Source organism: Lissotriton vulgaris, chromosome 2_1, assembly GCF_964263255.1.
Source record: "Lissotriton vulgaris chromosome 2_1, aLisVul1.2, whole genome shotgun sequence".
NCBI classification, from domain to species: domain Eukaryota; kingdom Metazoa; phylum Chordata; class Amphibia; order Caudata; family Salamandridae; genus Lissotriton; species Lissotriton vulgaris.
Window position 1 is genome coordinate 1,560,194,285 of NC_141687.1, and position 19,505 is coordinate 1,560,213,789.

Sequence of the window (19,505 nt, forward strand, 5' to 3'; positions counted from 1 at the left end):
GTGCGTGTATGCTTGCAAAAAATAAATTATGCGCACCCCTACTTCCAAACCATATCGTCCACACTCACTTGAACCAGGGGAAAGCCACAGGCTCGTAGACATCAGTGCCAAGATGCCAAACAATAGGTAAACAGTGTGCTAATGAGAACTGTTATATAACATATACATATATAACGTTATATCATTCATAATTTTGGAGTGCATAGCGAGCAATCTATTTTATCTAGGTCCATGCTGAAATAGTCATTCAAACCAAGGTGTAATCACCATAAAAAGTGGACTATCATACATGCTGCCCAGAGCGTGAAAAGAATTTTCAACAAGACTTGCCTTTCAGACAGCGAACCAAAATTTACCCATACCTAGAAATCTGGAGTTGGTTTAATTTTGGGATCCTCCAATCAGACAGTAAAACCACAGAACAATTTTGCCCTATGAGTGTGCCTGTTTAGGTTGCCACATAATGATCTAGGTATGGTGCAACTGTGACGCTTACTAATGTGCTGCATGGGTTTGTGTACCTCTGGTGCATGGGTTTAACTTTTTTGGCGTCATATCCAAAAGACGAATGAACTTATTTACAAGCCTCTTAAGCCACTTTTGCGTGATTTTTAACATGGGAAAAGTGAAGCAAAAGTGGCGCAAGGGGCTTGTAAATAAGCTATGAACTCTGGGGCATATTATCAAGACAGGCGATAAAATTATCGCTGTTTTAGCGGCAGAAAACCAATTGAAGCCCATGTTAAATGTGAAGAACATCTAACATGGGCTTCAATTTAAATTCCATAGAGCATATTATCAAGCCCATTATCGCCGTTTTAGCGGCAGTTTTCTGCCTCTAAAACGGCGATAATTTTATCGCCTGTCTTGATAATATGTCCCTCTATGTTTTGGAATTAAACCGTGGGTGTATTTCTTTGATGACTGTGTCCGGGACAATGACACAGTCCGAGCTTCCTTGTGTACCTATCTTTAGTGTGTTAAAACAGAAACACATGGTTATCCCTGTTTCACCGGACCCCAACTCATTGTGCTTTTCTTTCAAGTTAACAAAAGCCAAGAAATCCGCGGCTCCCTTCCCAGAGCAGCAGCAGCAGGTCAGCACGACCCTTTCAAGAGTGAAGATTGTAGGGAACACGCGCAGTCAGCCCACTTTATCAGCATCTAAAGGGCCTTCAGGCTGTTAATAGCCAGTTTGTGAAAATACGAGACTCGTGCTGAAGGCTGGGCCTGCTAGAACACGCTCAATTTATTAGCAGGCATTAAAAGCGAGAAAGCTACAACACTCAGCCCCACACAGTGGGATTATGCAAGGGCATCTCAGAAATAACAGAATTTTTTAAAGCTCATGGAAGGTTTAAACGATTATTATTATATATAGAGCGATGCACCAGCCCTCAGGAGATCAAAGCGCCTTGTAAATTAGTGAGTAAACAGCTACTCCGTATGAATAATTTATATGGTGCGTCATAGCCTGGACCAGGTCAAAGAGCGAACCAATTTGCATTGGGTTCGTGTGGGTGTTTGTGGTGCATGGTAGGGGGGGCGTTGCTTGCAGTTTGGTCTACATGGGAACAGGTGGGTGTGTGAGGGTTTAAATCATAGAATGGTGTGGTGTATACAACACCAATGCACGTAAGCAGGGCACAAGTCCTAAAAAAAGAAGTGGGGGGACGCTGACTTCACGACAGGAAGTGACGTCACAAAAGGTGGCTTGCACCATCAGACTCATTGCCTCCCCTCGCTCACCCCTTAGATGCGATTGCATCAGAGAAGCCAGTGCGTGAGCACCATTCTGAATGAGCTCCGATCTCGCCCCAGAGAGGCCAAAGAAATGTGTGGCTCCATCTGCTCCAGTTATCGAGCTCCCGGTGAAATAAGTGGGGGGACGCCGTCCACCTGCGTGGTACCCTGACTCGATTCCTGCACGTAAGTGAACTGCATGCTCACGTGAGCATTACACTATGAGTGGAGCAGAAGTGTCAGTACTAGTGCAAACGTCAGGGCAGAGATTGGAAAATGCAGAAATGAATTTTAGAGCTGGCATTTTTGAGTTTGAGGTTTTGTGTTGTACCTTGAACATGCAGCGTGAGGAGGCAGAAGAGATGTGGAATGAATGATCTGAGGACCGGGTTGGATTGGCCAGTGGCGCAACAAAACTTCAGGTGCCCCCCTGCAGGGTGCGTGAAAAAGCCCCATCCGGACTCAATCTGGAGCTCTCTGGCCAAAGTGCGGGGATGAGGGGGGCCCCTGGATGTTGGGAGCCCCCCTGCACCGCGGGGGCTGCGGGGTCTGCGTTACGCCCCTGGGACTGGCTTATACGCAATCTTGTAGTGCCGTATTGGGGCTGGTCTGACAAGCCAGTGTTTGGGTAATTTTTAGGTCGAAGCTTACTGACTGGTTTGCTAAAGACATCTTTAGAAAGCTTCCCTGGGAATACACTCCTTCTGTTGCTTACTATTAGTTTTGTGGTTTGTAATTCACATGTTTTGGCTTTCTATTTGCTCGCTTTATTTGTTTTACGATGTCCAGAGTGAGTTCCTCACTCACAAAGAGCAAAGCCTTTTCATTACCTTTACTTGTATTCTTCCAGGACGGCTCCTTTCTGTAAACATGCCTTTAAATCTTGTTCTTACCATGTCACATTTGCTGTGCATTCAAAGACAGAAGTCAAATGTTAGGCTCTGTCTTCTTAGGGAGCTAAGTGTTTACATTTCTTTCTCTGACTTCAAAATGAGAGCATTTATGTGACAATATTGCTGGATAGGTGGGGCAGGGAATTGGAAAGTTATTTTTTCTTGCAGATGACAACATTTAAATGTACTGTGCAAGTATTTCAGAACATATCAGTAAAAATGAAGCACATTTCTTGTTAATTCTGAAGTGTGTTGGAAACAAATACTTTGATATGATAAATGCACTAGACGATGCTATGTCCGCACATTATCGTTTGCGCACTGTATACTTTTATTAGTAAAACTGTATGTCTGTGCAAATGTAATGGTAATTTTAATTGAAAATGTGTTGTCTGTAATGGCAGTGTGCTACCACACCATGCATACTCCACTATACGCCACTCCACTCTACTCTGCATCACTCCACGCCACTGCACTCTGCTTTATACCACTCCACACCACTGCACTCTGCACCACTTCACGCCACTCCACTCTACGCTTCTCTACTCTATTTTGCACCGCCGTACGCTAATCCAATGTACTCTATGCCACTCTACTCTACTTTACACCACTGCAGTCTTCCCCACTGCTCTCTACATCACTCTATTCTGCTCTGCACAACTCCACTCTACGCCACTCCACTCGACGCCACCCTGCAACACTGCACTCTATGAAAATGCAGTCTACTCTGTACCATTCAGCTCTACAGCAATCCACTCTATGTCACTGTAATCTACTCTGCACTACTGCACTCCTACACCACTTTATGCAATTATGATTTACGACACTGTACTCTACACCAATGCAGTTTACCCTTTACCACTCAACCCTACTCTGAAACAGTCTATTCTGTGCCACTCTACTCTACGCTGTTCCACCCCACTCTGTCACTTCACTCTGCGCCACTCTCCTCTACATCACTGCACTCTATCCCACTATACTCTATATAGCTGCACTCTACATCACTCCACTCTACGCCACTGCACTCTATTCTTTACCACTGTAACATATGTCACTGCTGTCTATGCCACTCTACACCACTGCACTCTACGACACTCTATTCGGCAGCACTGAACTCTCCGCCACTGTATTCAGCACTACTGCACTCTATGCCAATGCACTGTATTCCACTCTCCTCTGCATCATTGCACTCTACGCCACTGCACTCTGCATCACTCCACTCTACGCTCCTCCACTCTGCACCACTTTATGCCACTGCACTCTCTGCCACTCTACTCTACGCCACTCTGCTCTGCACCATTTAACTCACTGCCACTGTACTTTATACCAGTGCACTCGATGCCCCTCCACTTTGCACCAGTTCTCCTCTGCACCACTCCACTCTGCACCACTCCACTTTGTACCACTCCACTCTGCACCATTGCACTCTACTATACACCACACTAATCTCTGCCGTTCCGCTCTACGACACTGCCCGCCTCTCTCCTCTAAGCCTCTGATTCGTAGCCATGCTGAACAGCAGCCACACTGGTATACAACATAACTTTCTGATATTAAGATAAACATACAAACATTACGACAAACATTTTTTTGTAAGCTCTGGTTCTTCCAATTTCACATTCGGGAGACACAAAAACAAGGGGGGAAAAGAAATACAAGGACAGCATTGTCCCGCCTATATTTACGAAAGTCCTTTAAGCAAGGTAACACCGAACAGTGAACTAACGCGGCTCAATCAACACTGTTTTTCCTATTCTAATTTTTCTTAGTTAACATCTTGAGCCAACATAGTTACTCCTTGTGCTGGACACTTGTTTTGCAAAACTGACTGTTGACGTGTTTTAAACCCAATATTGTTTCTTTTGAGGGGTTCTCCTCAGGACGCAGAACTCATAATGAGCTTATTATATCTGATAACCTCACATATCGGTTGTATCCTATTCTGTAACCGCCCCAATTTTATTTAGACATTTTTAAAGTTTCTCTTGATGCAATGTATCCCAGCCGTGGGGTCTAAAGGTTATTCAATGGAAGCATGTGTCAATCCACTGTGGTTAATCTTTTGGCGTTCTCTCTAGATGGCATTGGACCGTACGCATCAGTCAGTGCTCACTTCCACTTATGCACGTACATGGCTTTCAGTGAATGTTTTCGTTTCAAATGTGTTTGCTCTAAGAGGGGTAAATGGCAAGTCAGCATGTATTCACTTTTTATATATATATGTCTACTGACCACATAGTAGCTCCAGTTCTTCAGGGATGTGATATTAAAGATATGAAATGGAATCTTATGAAATAAAAATCCTCTTACATTGTGACAGCATGTTCATTTTTATATCAAATCTTTGAAACAGCCGTTTTGTTTAAATGGGTCAGTTTGGTGAATTGTATAGATTTTAAATAACTAAAGTAAAAGAGTAGACTTTTCTGTAACATATACTTGATATAGTGAGGTATTTAAAAATTGAAATGTGAACACGTAAAACGGTATAATGGAATCGTGGTAACTAAAGATGTAGGAATGTTGCTGTTCTTTCTTTCGGGTCTGACAACCGAGGGAATTAGCAAGGCCTGTGAATGTTGCAGCCATTTGTATTTATCCAGGGCACTGAATGTTTGCCAGATTGATTGAGGAAGGCATGTCAACAAGAGTTTTAAGTGCTATCTGACATCCATCCATACGGACCTATCCTCCTATACCTTTACAGACCTATCCTCCTATACCTTTAACCACTGTTGAGTTAATACTGAATATAAACGGAGGGAAAACAAAACACTTAGCCAGATTACATCTAAAGATATGGAATTGTAAAGTCAGTTTGGGTACCATCTAACAAAACCCGCATCACATTCCAAGCTAGGAAGCATCATTAGTGGTAAGGAGCGGTAAGGAGAAAAGCTTTAAGAGTCAAAGAGAGGTAGGATTACTAAAATGCTAAGCAACCAACTTAGACATGCTATTAGAAATAAGAAATGGGAGCCAGAGAGAAAAAGGCGGGGACAAACTATTTCAGAAGCTATTTTCGGCCATTATATGGGGAACTGTCTCATTCAAAAGCAGTACACAACAGCTAATAAGATCCGAGCACCCTCCTCCCTCTGTTTCATCACCCTCAGTTCGATGAGAAGAAACAGAGGGACAGCACATATGAGATCAGTTGAAGGGAAATCTATCCCTCTCCCAGGCAGCTGGGTTGGAATAACTAGACAGAGCATGCAAAGCAAGACATTTTGCATGTCGATAAAGAGACCCAGAAATGGATGACCAAACCTCCTGCAAGCTTTTACAATTTGAACATTACAGAGAAATCTTGCAATTTTTTAAAAAACCTGCTGGTGCTATGTGGTTTTGTTTCATTTCTGCCCGCACCATTCAAAAGATGAACCCTAACTGAAAATAAAATCTAATACCTTAAAACTCTGTCTTTTCAAAATCAAGACTAGAACATCTACTTACAGATTCTGGAGATCCTGTGATGCTGGAGTTTGGACAAAACATTGAGTTTAAAATATCCGGAGACAGAAATATAGGAAATTAAATATCACTGCACACAAATAATGTGATGCACATATATTTGTGTCAAGTATATTGGTTGTTGATGTAAGTAATATTGTTTTAAATAATACAGATTTTTAAAATATTGTTTTCATTAATATAGTGGCTAAAATATCGTTATTAGTTTTTTTTAATGGATTTAGGTAGATATATTAATTATGTTACTAATGTTTTTGTAAATGTTATTGATTGTTTTTGAAATATAGTTTGTAAATCTAAGTGATTTAGACATTTGTATTTCATTTTTAATAGTAATTTATAGTGTCATAGTGGGTTGCTGGGTTTGTAAGGGGATAAGGTGGGACGATAGGGCCTGATTACTATGGCATTGAGAATGTCACTGACAGATTGTCAGGGATCCCTGTCTGCCATACTATAATGGCTTCACGACAGATGGCGGCCGGAAACTCTGACTTCCACAGTCCCGACAGGCGGTCTGTATCCAACCGCTGGTCGGACCTACCTGTAGTCCCAGAATGGCAGTGGTGACTGTCAGGCACTGCCTTAGGGATTACAATATCCCTTTCTGCCATTTGTTCTGTGGCAATCAACCTGCCATAAAACTGCATGTGGAAACGTAGCTGGTCACCTAACTCCCCAGGCCAGGGACTTAGGCACGGGGGGACACTGAGGGTCCCCCTTCATATCTCTACACCTTGTGGTAGGTACCGTATGGTGCCTGCCACGTAGTGCAGGGATATGTGTGAGGTGTCTGTTTTACCCACAGCACCCACCGCAATAAAAAACATGGGCAATGCGACTGCCATGGTGGCGGTCGCACCGTAATTTGCCCTGTGGGACCACCGCCTTGAAGGCTGGCGGTCCCAAATACGATACGATGGCGAACGGACTGAAGTCCGCCCGTCATCCCGTCATCATAATGAAACCCTTAAATAGGTATTAATTAATTATATGATCGATATTTAATAGGTAAATTATGTAATACCAATGTATTTTCATTATATGTTATTTGAGGACTGTTATATGTGTAGGGGTATAGGGTGCAAAGTTAATTAATAATATTTATTAACAATAAGGAATTAATTATAATTATTTATCAAATGTATTTTTAATTATGAAATGTATGAAATACATATGTATTTAACTTATATTTGAGTTGCGGACTTCTAGCTTTGTAGGGGTGTAGGGTGGGAAGTTAAATAATAATTTATTAACAATTTAGAATTAACTGTTAACTACTTATTTAATTACTTTTAATTATGTCCAATATGGAATACTGATTCGTTTTAATTATATTTTAGTTGGGAGTTGCTAGGTTTGTAGGAGAATAAGATGGGAGATTAATTAAGTAAAGATACATTGAACTATTTGGTATTATTGGAAATTCATTAATTGAATTTTAAATATGTAAATTGTGGAATACTTATTTATTTTCATTTTCTTTTAGTTGTGAAATGCCAAGTTTGTAGGTGTCTAAGATTGGAAGTTAATTGAGTAATAATTAATTAAGAATTCATTATTAATTGTAATTATTTAATTTAGTTTAAATATGTAAGCCATGCAATAGTCATTTTGTTTTAGGTGCAGGCAGCTAGGTTTGTAGTGGTACACAGATGGAAGATAATTGAATAACAATTATTAATTGATTGAATAGTAATTAATTTAAATTGATTAATATTAATTAACAGTTTACATTTTTTTTACATTCATGGGTTACTCACACATGTCATGTGTTTGAATTGAAGTGCTTTCCCTACTCTTGCTTAGACTGCAATAGGAATTGTAACATGAACCTCTTTGCAGTTCAACACTGTCTTTACTCTTGTGCTGTTTGCTGTGGAAATAGTAAGTTTGACCTGTATGAAGTCCAAATCGTTCCCTACTGTTGTTTTGACTGAGGTGGGAATGGTAAATGTTACCCCTCCAAAGTCCAACGCTTTCCCTACTGTTGCACTGACTGGAGTAGGAATAGTACATCTAACTGCTCCAAAGTCCAACACTTTCCCTATTATTGCGGTGACTAGAGTAGGATAAGTAAATCCAACCCCTCTGAAGTACAACCCTTTCCCTTCTGTTGAATGAACTGGAGTGGGACTAGTTTAGTTGATATTCTTAGAGTCCAATAGTTTTCAGAATATTCGTTAAGTAGACTTATAGAATTATTTATGTTTTCTTATATTTTATATTATTTGGTATTCTTTTTTAATTTATCGTAAACATTATAGTTTTGTTAGTAAATGGGTTTATAGGATTTAAAAAATTTTAATATTGTATTTATTGTCTACATTAATTGATATATTTTTGTAATTGTTTATATTTTTCTTCTGTTTTATTGTGTATGTATTATATGTATTTATACATAAATAAATAAATAAATATATAGTGTAACATAAGGGATGAAAGAGGTAGCCGACTGGATGACGATGAGCCGCCTGAAACTGAACTCAGATAAGACGGAGGTCCTCATCCTGGGCTCCTCGCCCTCCGCCTGGGACGACTCCTGGTGGCCCCCCGCCCTGGGCACCGCACCCAAACCAACGGACCACGCACGCAACCTGGGTTTCATCCTGGACTCCTCCCTCTCCATGACCAGGCAAGTCAACGCCGTCTCCTCGTCGTGCTTCAACATCCTGCGCATGCTGCGGAAGATCTTCTGGTGGATCCTCACAGAGACCAGGAAGACCGTCACCCAGGCCCTCGTCACCAGCCGACTGGACTACGGCAACGCACTCTACGCCGGAACCACCGCCAAGATCCAGAAGAGGCTCCAGCGCATCCAGAACGCCTCGGCTAGACTCATCCTCGACATCCCACGACACAGCCACATCTCCGGACACCTAAGAGACCTACACTGGCTCCCGGTCAACAAGAGAATCACCTTCCGCCTCCTTACCCACGCACACAAAGCTCTCCACGATCAAGGCCCGAGCTACCTCAACAACCGCATCAACTTCTACGCTCCCAAACGCCACCTCCGATCTGCCAGCCACGCCCTCGCCGCCGTCCCACGCATCCGCAGAGCCACCACAGGAGGAAGGTCCTTCTCCTACCTGGCCGCCAAGACCTGGAACTCCCTCCCGGCCGACCTGCGCCTGACCCAAGACCACCTCTCCTTCAGGAAGAAGCTCAAGACCTGGCTGTTCGAGCATTAGCGGCACCCCCCCTCCCAAGCGCCTCGAGACCCTACGGGTAGGTAGTGCGCTCTATAAATGTCGTTGATTGATTGATTGAATTAATAAAAACATTTGTTTTGCATGATATTACTTTATTAGTATTTTAAATGTATTGCTATTACAATATATGTGCATATATATTTTTACATCAATAACTTTAAATAATTTAAAAAACTAATATATGTTTAATAAATGTTTTTATTATTTATGTTGCACTATGTATATTTATATATAAACAAGCACATATATATGTGTTTGTGTGTTTATATAAGTATATATTTATATATAGAGTTAAATATTAGTGGAATATTTAATTTACATTATATTAAATTTACATATTATAATATTTAGCAAAAGAAATCCTTTCTGAGCACACATAGAGTATTAAAATGTCAATAATGATCTCAAGATCACAGGTGTTATCTTAGTCCACTTTTAATCCATAGACACCAGTTCAGGATCAATGTTCAATCCAAGTCCTTAGTACAGCCAGTAATCAATATGATACAATCCATGAGATAAATGTAGGTTTCTTCACAAATGCGGCTTGATACAGCCAACACGTGTTTCATTGTGTGGTAATACGTATCTCGCCTTCTTCAGGGCTGTATTTACAGATACAAAATGTCATAAAAAAATCTTTAACTAGCGTAGACCGAAACCACAAATGTGTCAAAACAAGGAGTAGTTACCAGAATCTGAAAAATCAGACAATTTATCTGTAGTAGACTGAGACAGAACTGTTACCCCCCATAGTGCCAATCAGAGACTAGTTTCCGGAATCTGAATAAAACAGAGAACCGAATTAGCCAAAATCAATTATCCAAAATGGACATTTATTAGATGGTAATGAAAATGATGGGATAAGTGCAACCCAAGGCAATAAAAAAGGTGAACAGTTCTGACGACAGACAGTGCAGTTGCAAATGGAAAAGGAACCATCAGAAATGGACCAAGCCTCAAGGCTATAGGCAACCTTAAGTCATGTAGGGTCAGAACCAAAAGAAAATTGGAGACAAAATGAAGCTGGACGTAAGTAATAACCTGTGACAGTATCAATATCGTAGTTATTATGTTATGTCCTTCAAAAATGTCCTGATAGGTCCGTCTTGTGACATAGAAATAATCTACAATCTAGAATAAGTTCAAATTAGTAACTGAAAAATTTGACTACTCTCCACAAGCATAAGTAAATAGGGGCAATAACCTGTAACCAGTCATAATTGACCCACAGAGTAATTCCCCCCATACAAATGGTCCGAAATATTAATCGCAGCGACAGTGTATAATCTATAGTAAGAAAATAAGATTAAAAAAGATTAAAAAATAATTAACCAAGGGCAGGTAAGGAAGAAAAACAAAAGTGTCATATCTGAACACTTAAACATGACTTACTACCCCGACACTAATTCACATTGCAGGAAAACTGTGGGGAGGGCAATGAACAGTGGTAGCTTGTGCACATAATCTCTATGCGCCTAAGCCAACAAACTAATAAATTCGAGTAATCAAAGTTATGTACCAATATGTAAGTGGCATACGATTAGTGCCAAAGTCAGGTCAACATTGATTACACATTTACTAGCCAAATGAATTTGCTCTCAGGGTCCGTAAGTTATCCTCACAGTATAGGGTTAACATTACAGTATCCAAATATATACACATTCATGTACCCCTTCATTCCCTTAATGTACAAACTCGAGCACCAAAGTGAAATTAGAGTGTGCACGAGATGCTCCCTACCAAACCTCTATGACGTTGCGGGTATTCTAAAAGGTAGGGGAAATGGACGACATGACAAGCGAGCGCAGCAGTAGCATGTACCTATAGCATTATTAACGCACAGGACATATGTTCCCCTAATATTTAAAATCATGCTCCATAAAATATTCCATCATGTAAGGGCAGCTACATCAGCAATAGGAATGTGCAGAGCATACAGTCCCCTATAATGCAAAAACATGCACCATGCCGACCATCTTTAGCTTTACAAGGATTAGCAATGGCCGAAAAATGAAATAGTAACAAAACAGGTAGATGCGGCAGTAGCAAGCTCTCATGAAAAAAGAAACGTGTTGAGTCCAGAGAGTATTCCCTGGCATGGAGCATCAGCTCATCTTTCCAGCTCAAATATGTATAGGGCGGTCATGTGACTGATGCTCGCCAAGAAAATCAACGCAATTTTACCATCATTATTGTAGTTTAAAACCCTAAAAACGTCTAAAATGCAAAAAACGTGCCAACTATCAGCGACGGCTCGTGGAGGGAGTTACGGTGGGGCAGGAGGGTGGGGAGGGGGAGGGGCAGGGCGGAGGTTGCTAAAAACCGGCATATGGATAATTGCAGGTAAGTAAACAATTTAATTAATAAAACGAATTTCGTAGCTCGCACTGCATTGCATTTTGCGATGCAAGGCGCACTACGAAATTCGTTTTATTAATAAAATTGTTTACTTACCTGCAATTATCCATATGCCGGTTTTTAGCAACCTCCGCCCTGCCCCTCCCCCTCCCCACCCTCCTGCCCCACCGTAACTCCCTCCACGAGCCGTCGCTGCCAACTATAAACATATACAGATATCATTAAAAAAAATCGTAAATCAATTTCAGACTCCAATTAGAAAAATTGGCTCCATATGGTAGAAAAACAGTCAAACGTATAAAAAAAAGAGAGGAATGTTCACCACGATTCTGAGTGCTACATTATAATCAAACGTCATCTAGAAGTTATTAATACATAATTGCAACCCAGTACCATCTTAACACTACAAAGGTAAAGTGTAAAGTATAAAAACTGTCCGAACACAAGTCTGTGTGCCTAGTCAAAATCAAGCGCTATCTTGGCACTGTAAATTTGTAGTTGGAAGTTAACGGTACTCCTTAACAAAGCCAATATTACTGAAAGGTCTCCAATTTGATACAACAGGAAGGCGAGAGAGGTCTTCCGTCTTGGTTGGCTTCACGGATATCATATTAGACAACAACGAGATCGGAGTACCATGTTGTTATGAGCATTATGGTTTACATCATTAGTTCATTGAGTAGGGGTGCAAGTATGGCGTCAAGGAAAGTGTAACTCCACTGATGGGTGTCAGTTCCAGTGTAGATTCAACATTAGCAGCCAATTCAGATTGTAAGTGATAGTGATAAGTAAGAGAAGTGTTATACCAGCCAGTGTAAACCGTGGCGTCTGTCAGAGAGAAGTTCCCTTCTGGGTGAAACTCTATATCATATGGACTTTTAAACACAACAACTCATTCAAACAGGAGCAAAGAGGAAAACTAAATTAAAATTAAACAGTTTATTCAATTGAATTGTTAAAAAGCATATATATATATATTTTTTTAAACCTTTATTTGGAGACAAGCAGGGAAAAGGGAAGTGCATACACAATACATACAGTTACATATGGCCATTACAATGGTACGTCAGAACCAAAAAATAAGATACAAGCAAGGGCAGGACCGCAGACCAGCCAATACACGGAGCAACATCGGAATGTACAGTGCAAATTAGAGAGCAATGATCCAGCATGTACAGGCAAGCTAATTATACAATACAGTATGGACACATTCTGTTAGCGTATAGCATACAAAACAAAGGAGACTCAGACAAAAGGGACACATAAAATAAAGATACCTTACAGGGATACGATCTCATTTCCTAGCCACACACTTGTCGTAAAGGGAACCCCAGCCCCCAAGAGCTCGCATGTAGAGGAGACAACCCAGCCTCTCCCCCGATACTAGGAGATCAGCAGGTGTAACATAAAATCCCAGCCCACAATGTTGCCATTAACCAATCCCTTCACGGTCCCCAAGTTCAGAATCAGAGTCCTGCACAGCTCTGGTCAGGAGGTACACCTGGAGCGGACTCCAAAAGTCCTTCGGTCTGCACCGGACAGGCATCAAGTCAGCGTAGATATTGTATTGATCCTGACAGTATATGAGGTCAGTCACCCAATCTTGAAAGCGCGGCACTCTGCCACGACCCCAGCAACAAGCAACCCTACGCTTAGCCAGCAGCAAGGCCACATCAACAAATCTACGGTGAGGGGCAGGCACGTCCTTAGAGTAGCCCAGCAACATCACTAAGGGACCAAATGCCACCCCATCCTCCGCCATAATCTGCAGGGCTTCATGAACCTGAGTCCAATATTCCAGCACCCCCGCGCAGCTCCAAGCCAAGTGCAGGAAGTCAGCGCCTTCCGCACGACACCTAGCACACCTGTCATCCTCCGCTAAATGAAACCGTAGTTTCCTCGCCGGGGTATAATAATACCTCTGAACAAACTTGTAATGGATAATTTTAAGGCGACAACTAGAGGAAACATTGGCCGTGAGCCCACAGCAGTACTTCCATTGCTCATCGGTAATAGGGGCTCCCAACTCAGCAACCCATTGCTCGCGCACCCGATTGGCTGGGACCGAACGCTGTCTGCGAATAGCCCCGTATAATTTCGACACCAGGTGTCGCCCATCTGAAACCAAAAGCACGGGGAGGGGGAGGGTAACCCCAGGCTCCGAAGGAAAATCCGGTAGCAGAGCACGCATGCCCTGCCGTAAGCGGATAAAGTAGAACAGCTCCAGAGGGGAGCAAGCAGCCACTCCGAAGAAATGAGCCTGCGTGCGGAAGGCACCTTCATGAAACAAGTCGCCCCACGTGAGGATACCGAGCCGTCGACACATTCGTTGAAACCCCGTTTCCAACAACAGCGACAAATCAGGATGATAAGACAGAGGCAAGGTCGGCGAATAGAGAAAGGAAACGCCCAGCAATTGAGCTACCCGTTTCCAAGCATCCACCGTGCACGTCACCGTCGTGCGAGGCGTTTCCACATCTGACACCTTGCCCAAAACCATCCCCTCCAGAGGGAGCGGGTGGGCAACCCAATGTTCAGCAGCAATTTGGGGCATAAACGGCGTGGGACGCATCCAGTGATAAGCGTAATGCGCCTGAGCGCTAAGATAATAAAGCTCAAAGTCAGGGACGTCGAAACCGCCATCAGCATAGGGCAACGTAAGGGTAGCCCAAGCCACCCGCGGCTGCTTGCCCCCCCAGAACAATCGTATGAGCTCGGAGCGAAGTCTGCGAAAAAAATAAGCACCAGGATGATACGGAAGGTTTTGAAAGAGGTAAAGAAAGTGGGGCAAAACTACCATCTTGATAAGGGACGCCTTACCGGCCATGGAGAGAGGCAAGGACATCCACCTAGTGACGTCATCTGCAAGCTTAGTAATAGCCACTCCATAATTAAGCCGAACCGATTCTTCTCTATCCAAGGACACGACAATGCCGAGATATCGCAACTCCGAATCACACCATTCCAGAGGATAGTCAAGGGGAAACCGAGCTACAGCAGCAGTGAGGGGGAAAAGCTGAGACTTCCGCCAGTTGATATGGACACCGGAGACACCTCCAAAAGCGACCAGCTCCCGTAAGAGCGAATTAAGGTTGTTCTCAGGGTCTTTAACATAGAGTGTTACATCGTCGGCGTATAAAGAAATACCGACCTGCAGCTGAAGACAATTAAAGGCGCTCTGCTGGTGAAATTGACGAATCCTGCAGGCCAGCGGCTCAATGGCTATCGCAAACAAGAGGGGCGAGAGGGGGCATCCCTGTCGGGTCCCTCTCGTAAGAGGGAACGAGGGGGACAACACCCCATTCACCACTACCCTCGCCATCGGATCAGTATATAAGAGCTTAACCCATGAGATGAAGATCCTGGGGAAGCCCATCCGACAGAGAACATCAATAAGATAGCCCCACTCAACAGAGTCAAACGCCTTAGTGGCATCAAGAAAGATAGCGGCAACCGGGACAGTAGGAGCAATGGTCGACACAAGCGAAAACAAGGTGCGAAGATTGTGGGAGGTAGCACGGCCGGGCACAAATCCCGACTGATCGGGCAAGACAATAACGGGCATGAACACGGCTAGTCTGACTGCCAAGACCTTCGCGAGAATTTTAACATCACAATTGAGCAATGAGAGGGGCCTATAGGAGCCCACATCCAGCGGATCCTTACCCGGCTTGAGCAGCGACGTAATGGCGACCTCACGCATGGAGCCCGGCAGACGCCCCCCCTCCAGGGACTCCTCAAAAACCTCACGGAGAACAGGGGCCATGGTGTCCACGTAACACTTGTAAAATTCAGCAGGAAGGCCATCCAGACCGGCGGCCTTCCCATTAGACAGAGACATGATGGCATTCCTGACCTCCTCCACCTCCAGGGGCCTGCCTAAGAACTCTTGATGGCCATCCGATAACCAACAAAGTGCCAGCTCGTCAAGAAATCCACCATACCGAGTCTCACCCGTCTGCTGTGTCGTGTAAAGGTGCGCATAATGGTCAATAAAAGTACGCTGAATCTCCGAAGTGTCCCGACAGCGAGTGCCATCCGGTGACACCAATTCCAACACGTTCGACCCATGCCTTGGATGTCTAGTAAGGGCAGCGAGGACCTTACCGGGCCTCTCCCCTTCACAGTATCGCCTCGCCGTCCAGTATTTCCCCCTATGCTTAGCCTCTCTAGCAGCCTCCTCCTCGTACTCGGAGAGTTTAGTACGGAACTGCACCAGAAGATCGGGATCAGAGTCAACCTGCATCCTGCGTTCTAAATCCCGCAAGTCAGCTTCCAAGTTCTCGAGGGTCCGAACAATCAGTCGAAGTACTCCACAGCTTTTAGAAATAGTGACACCCCGGATCGTAACCTTGAACGCCTCCCATATAACCTCGACGCTGTCCACAGAGCCCTTGTTTCTAGGGAAGAACGCCTCTACCTCCACACCAAGCTCCTCCTTGAACACCGGATCAAGCAAAGCAGTTGGAAATAGACGCCAAGGTGGGCGCGGCCTATGCAGCCCGGGGACGGATAGAACAACCTTCACCGGACAGTGATCAGAGTACGTCCGAGCCAGATGTGTAGCCTCCCGTAGGCCAGCTACCAACCCTCTAGAGAGAAACACATAGTCCAGTCTCGCCCATGAACGAGCATGTGTGGTATAATGAGTGCCCTCCTTGGTGGCAGGGTGGGTGTACCTCCAGCTATCGACCAACCCAGCCTCCTCCACAATTCCACGCAACACTTCTCTAGCCTGTACATTATACTGAGGACTCCCCTCCGATCTGTCCGACTGGGCATGAAATGCAAAATTGAAATCCCCCCCCCCACACAATGTAAGTGGCATCCACAGCAAGAACATGACCCCACAAAGTGACAAAAAAGATTGGCGTATCGACATTAGGAGCATAGCAATTAACAAACAGTACAGTGTTCTGCCCAAGCCGCCCCCACAGTAGCACATAGCGCCCCTCAGGGTCCCCCACAAATCCCAGTTCCTGAAATGCGAGCAAACTTTTAACAAGGATGACAACCCCTCGAGCATAAGAAGAATAGGAAGCAAACCTCCTGGCCGCAGCCCACCGCCTGCCAAAGTTGGGGGAAGGAGCGGGACGCAGATGCGTCTCCTGGAGGAGAGCAACATGAATAGCTTGCCTGTCCAGATACTGGATCACACTGCGACATTTCCTGGCATCATTAAGTCCCCGTACATTCCAGGACAGAATCGATATCTGATCTATTACAGCAGTCGACATTACCCAGTGTCAGGGCCCCACGGGACCCAATAAGCAAATACAGGACATCCAACTACCAGCAACAGCCAGCGACAGGTCCACACCCTAGGGCGCGGACACCCCCCACATACACTCCACACATTCCCCAGCCATCTCCGAACCGATCAACCAAAACCTCAACAACCCCCCCCCCAGCCAAACCATCCATGCAACAAGCACTCAGAACATACTGCGCGCCGCACGCTGCCAATCCAGCTTTCGCGACCCACAACTCGCATACGCGCTTCTCTTGCAAAGCGCTCTCCGTCACGTGGCAGCCTAAGATGGCGGCCGGTGCACTCAGGCCCACAGCGGACGGGAGCACAGGCCCCAGGATCAGTTCCGCCAGATAAAGAAGTGGACCAGCCTAAACAGCGGGCACGATACCACACCTGTGCACACAGACAACAGCAGCACCTCTCATACCGACCCACGAGTCCCGGGCAAGCAAACATGGACAGCTTCATTCCCGCCCCACCCACCCACCTGATACCACCCCAACTATCAGGCCATACGCACCCCCGCCCCCCCCGTTTCCCAACACACATCCAGTCAAACAACAAAGGACTAGAATCCAAACCAAAGGTACACATGGGGCACACCCTCCGGGGAACCTTCCAGAGGTGCACGATACCACTCCCTCACGCCACGCCAGTGTCCGAGCCAACGAGTGTCAAACGGCCCCAGGCGCAGCGCGGGGGGGTGGGTGCCCAGAGCGCGACACCAGATAGCACCAACCTGCAGTGCCATCCCGACCCCAAGAAACAAAAAACGCACTCACTCATCTCAATAAGGACATGACCCCAGCCCCAACAAAAGTAAAAGCGGGCAATAGGTAGGCCGCAAATGCGGAGAAAGAAGGCAGTAGAAGTCAATATAAAAGGTAACCATCCAGAATACTCCAAAAACAACAAAAGGAGAGACAAAGACCAAAGTCACCACAATCAGGCGACCTCCTCCTCAGCCGCCGAATGCTCATCCTCAGGATCTCGATCGCCTCCACGATCCGCAGCTGCTTGCTCACGCTGGAGGCGCTTCGCAAAGTCCTCAGCATGCTGTGGGTTGGTGAAAAAATGTTGTTTAGCCTGGTGCGTCACCCTAAGTTTGGCAGGATACAGCAAGGCGTAGTCCACTTGTAGATCCCGAAGTTTCTTTTTCACCCCCAGGAACTTACGACGCTGGTCCTGTACCATCGGCGTGAAGTCGGGGTACATGGTGAAAGACACCCCTTCGAAGGAAAGGGCCCTATTAGTGCGGGCAGCCTGGAGGGTGGCGTCGCGGTCACAATAGTTCAAAAGGCGCGCAATGATGGGGCGCGGTGCAGCCCCAGAGGCCGGCCGAGGTCCCAGTGTCCGATGCGCTCTCTCAACGATGAACTGGGATGAGAACGCTGCCGCCCCAATGGCGCCCACCAGTAGCCTCTCCACATAAGTCTCCATTTTGCCCACATTTGTGGACTCCGGCACACCTACGATGCGGACGTTGTTGCGCCTACTCCTCGCCTCCAACTCCTCATTCTTAGCGGCAATGACGCGCAAGATATTGTCCATTCTCGCCAGTTGAGTGGTATGGGTGGCCGCCGTGTCGTCGTGGTCCGAAATGCGCTGTTTCGCCGCAGTCAATCGCTCCTCATGCACGTCCAGCTTCTGGACGACCGCATCCATGCGCGACAATATTTTGTCCACCTTGTCCACTATCGTGGCAAACCCCTGCCTCATATCCTGCATCATTTGGGTAAAGTCCGGTGGTGGTGGTTGCGGGACACTATCAGCGGCATTCGGGGGGGGGGACCGCGAAGTCCCGGCTTCCTGGAGCAAACGCGTCCCCCGCCTAGCCCCTCCAGAGTCAAAGGACAATTTGGATTATTTAGTGTCCGGCTTCCCCATAATGGTGCGCTAGCGATGCAATGGGGGACCAAAGCAAATAGGAGTCAGGATATAGTTCGGACAAAGGGTACGGCCAAAAAAGCCCGAATCGTGGGGGCACGAGCAGGCCAGCGCGCCCCGCCACTCCCAACGACGAGAAAATGGCCGTCTCCGCTTCCAGATCAAAGGGGCGAGCCCCCAGAAGGCAAGAAGAGGATCGGTTGCGGCTCCGTGAGCAATGGTATCCGGGCAGGCAGATGTAGGATCCAAGGGAGCAGTCCGACAGCAAGGGAAAACCAAACGGTCTGCCCGGCTAGCGAGCAGGCCCGGTGGAGAGGGGCGGAGCAAGGCCTACACCCCACGTGCAGAGCCTCGGACTGGCATGAACGATGATACCGGGCCAAGGGGCATCAGACCTCCAGAGCGCAAGTCGGGGAAACTTGGGATCCTCGTAGCTTCGGCCAGCAACCTCCGAATGGCCCAGGAGTTGGACCGTGGGTGGTCAGTCGATATCCCAGTAGATCTGTGGGGTCAGATCAGGGCGCAGCGATGGTAATCAGGATCCCTAGGCGGATAATAGCTCCAGGCAGCGGGAGCCTCACGACAGTGCGGCCATTCCGCAGTGCGCCCTCTAGCGCCCCCCAAAAGCATATATTTTCTTGTCATCAAAACACAGTTAAAAAACTACACAGTTTGTAC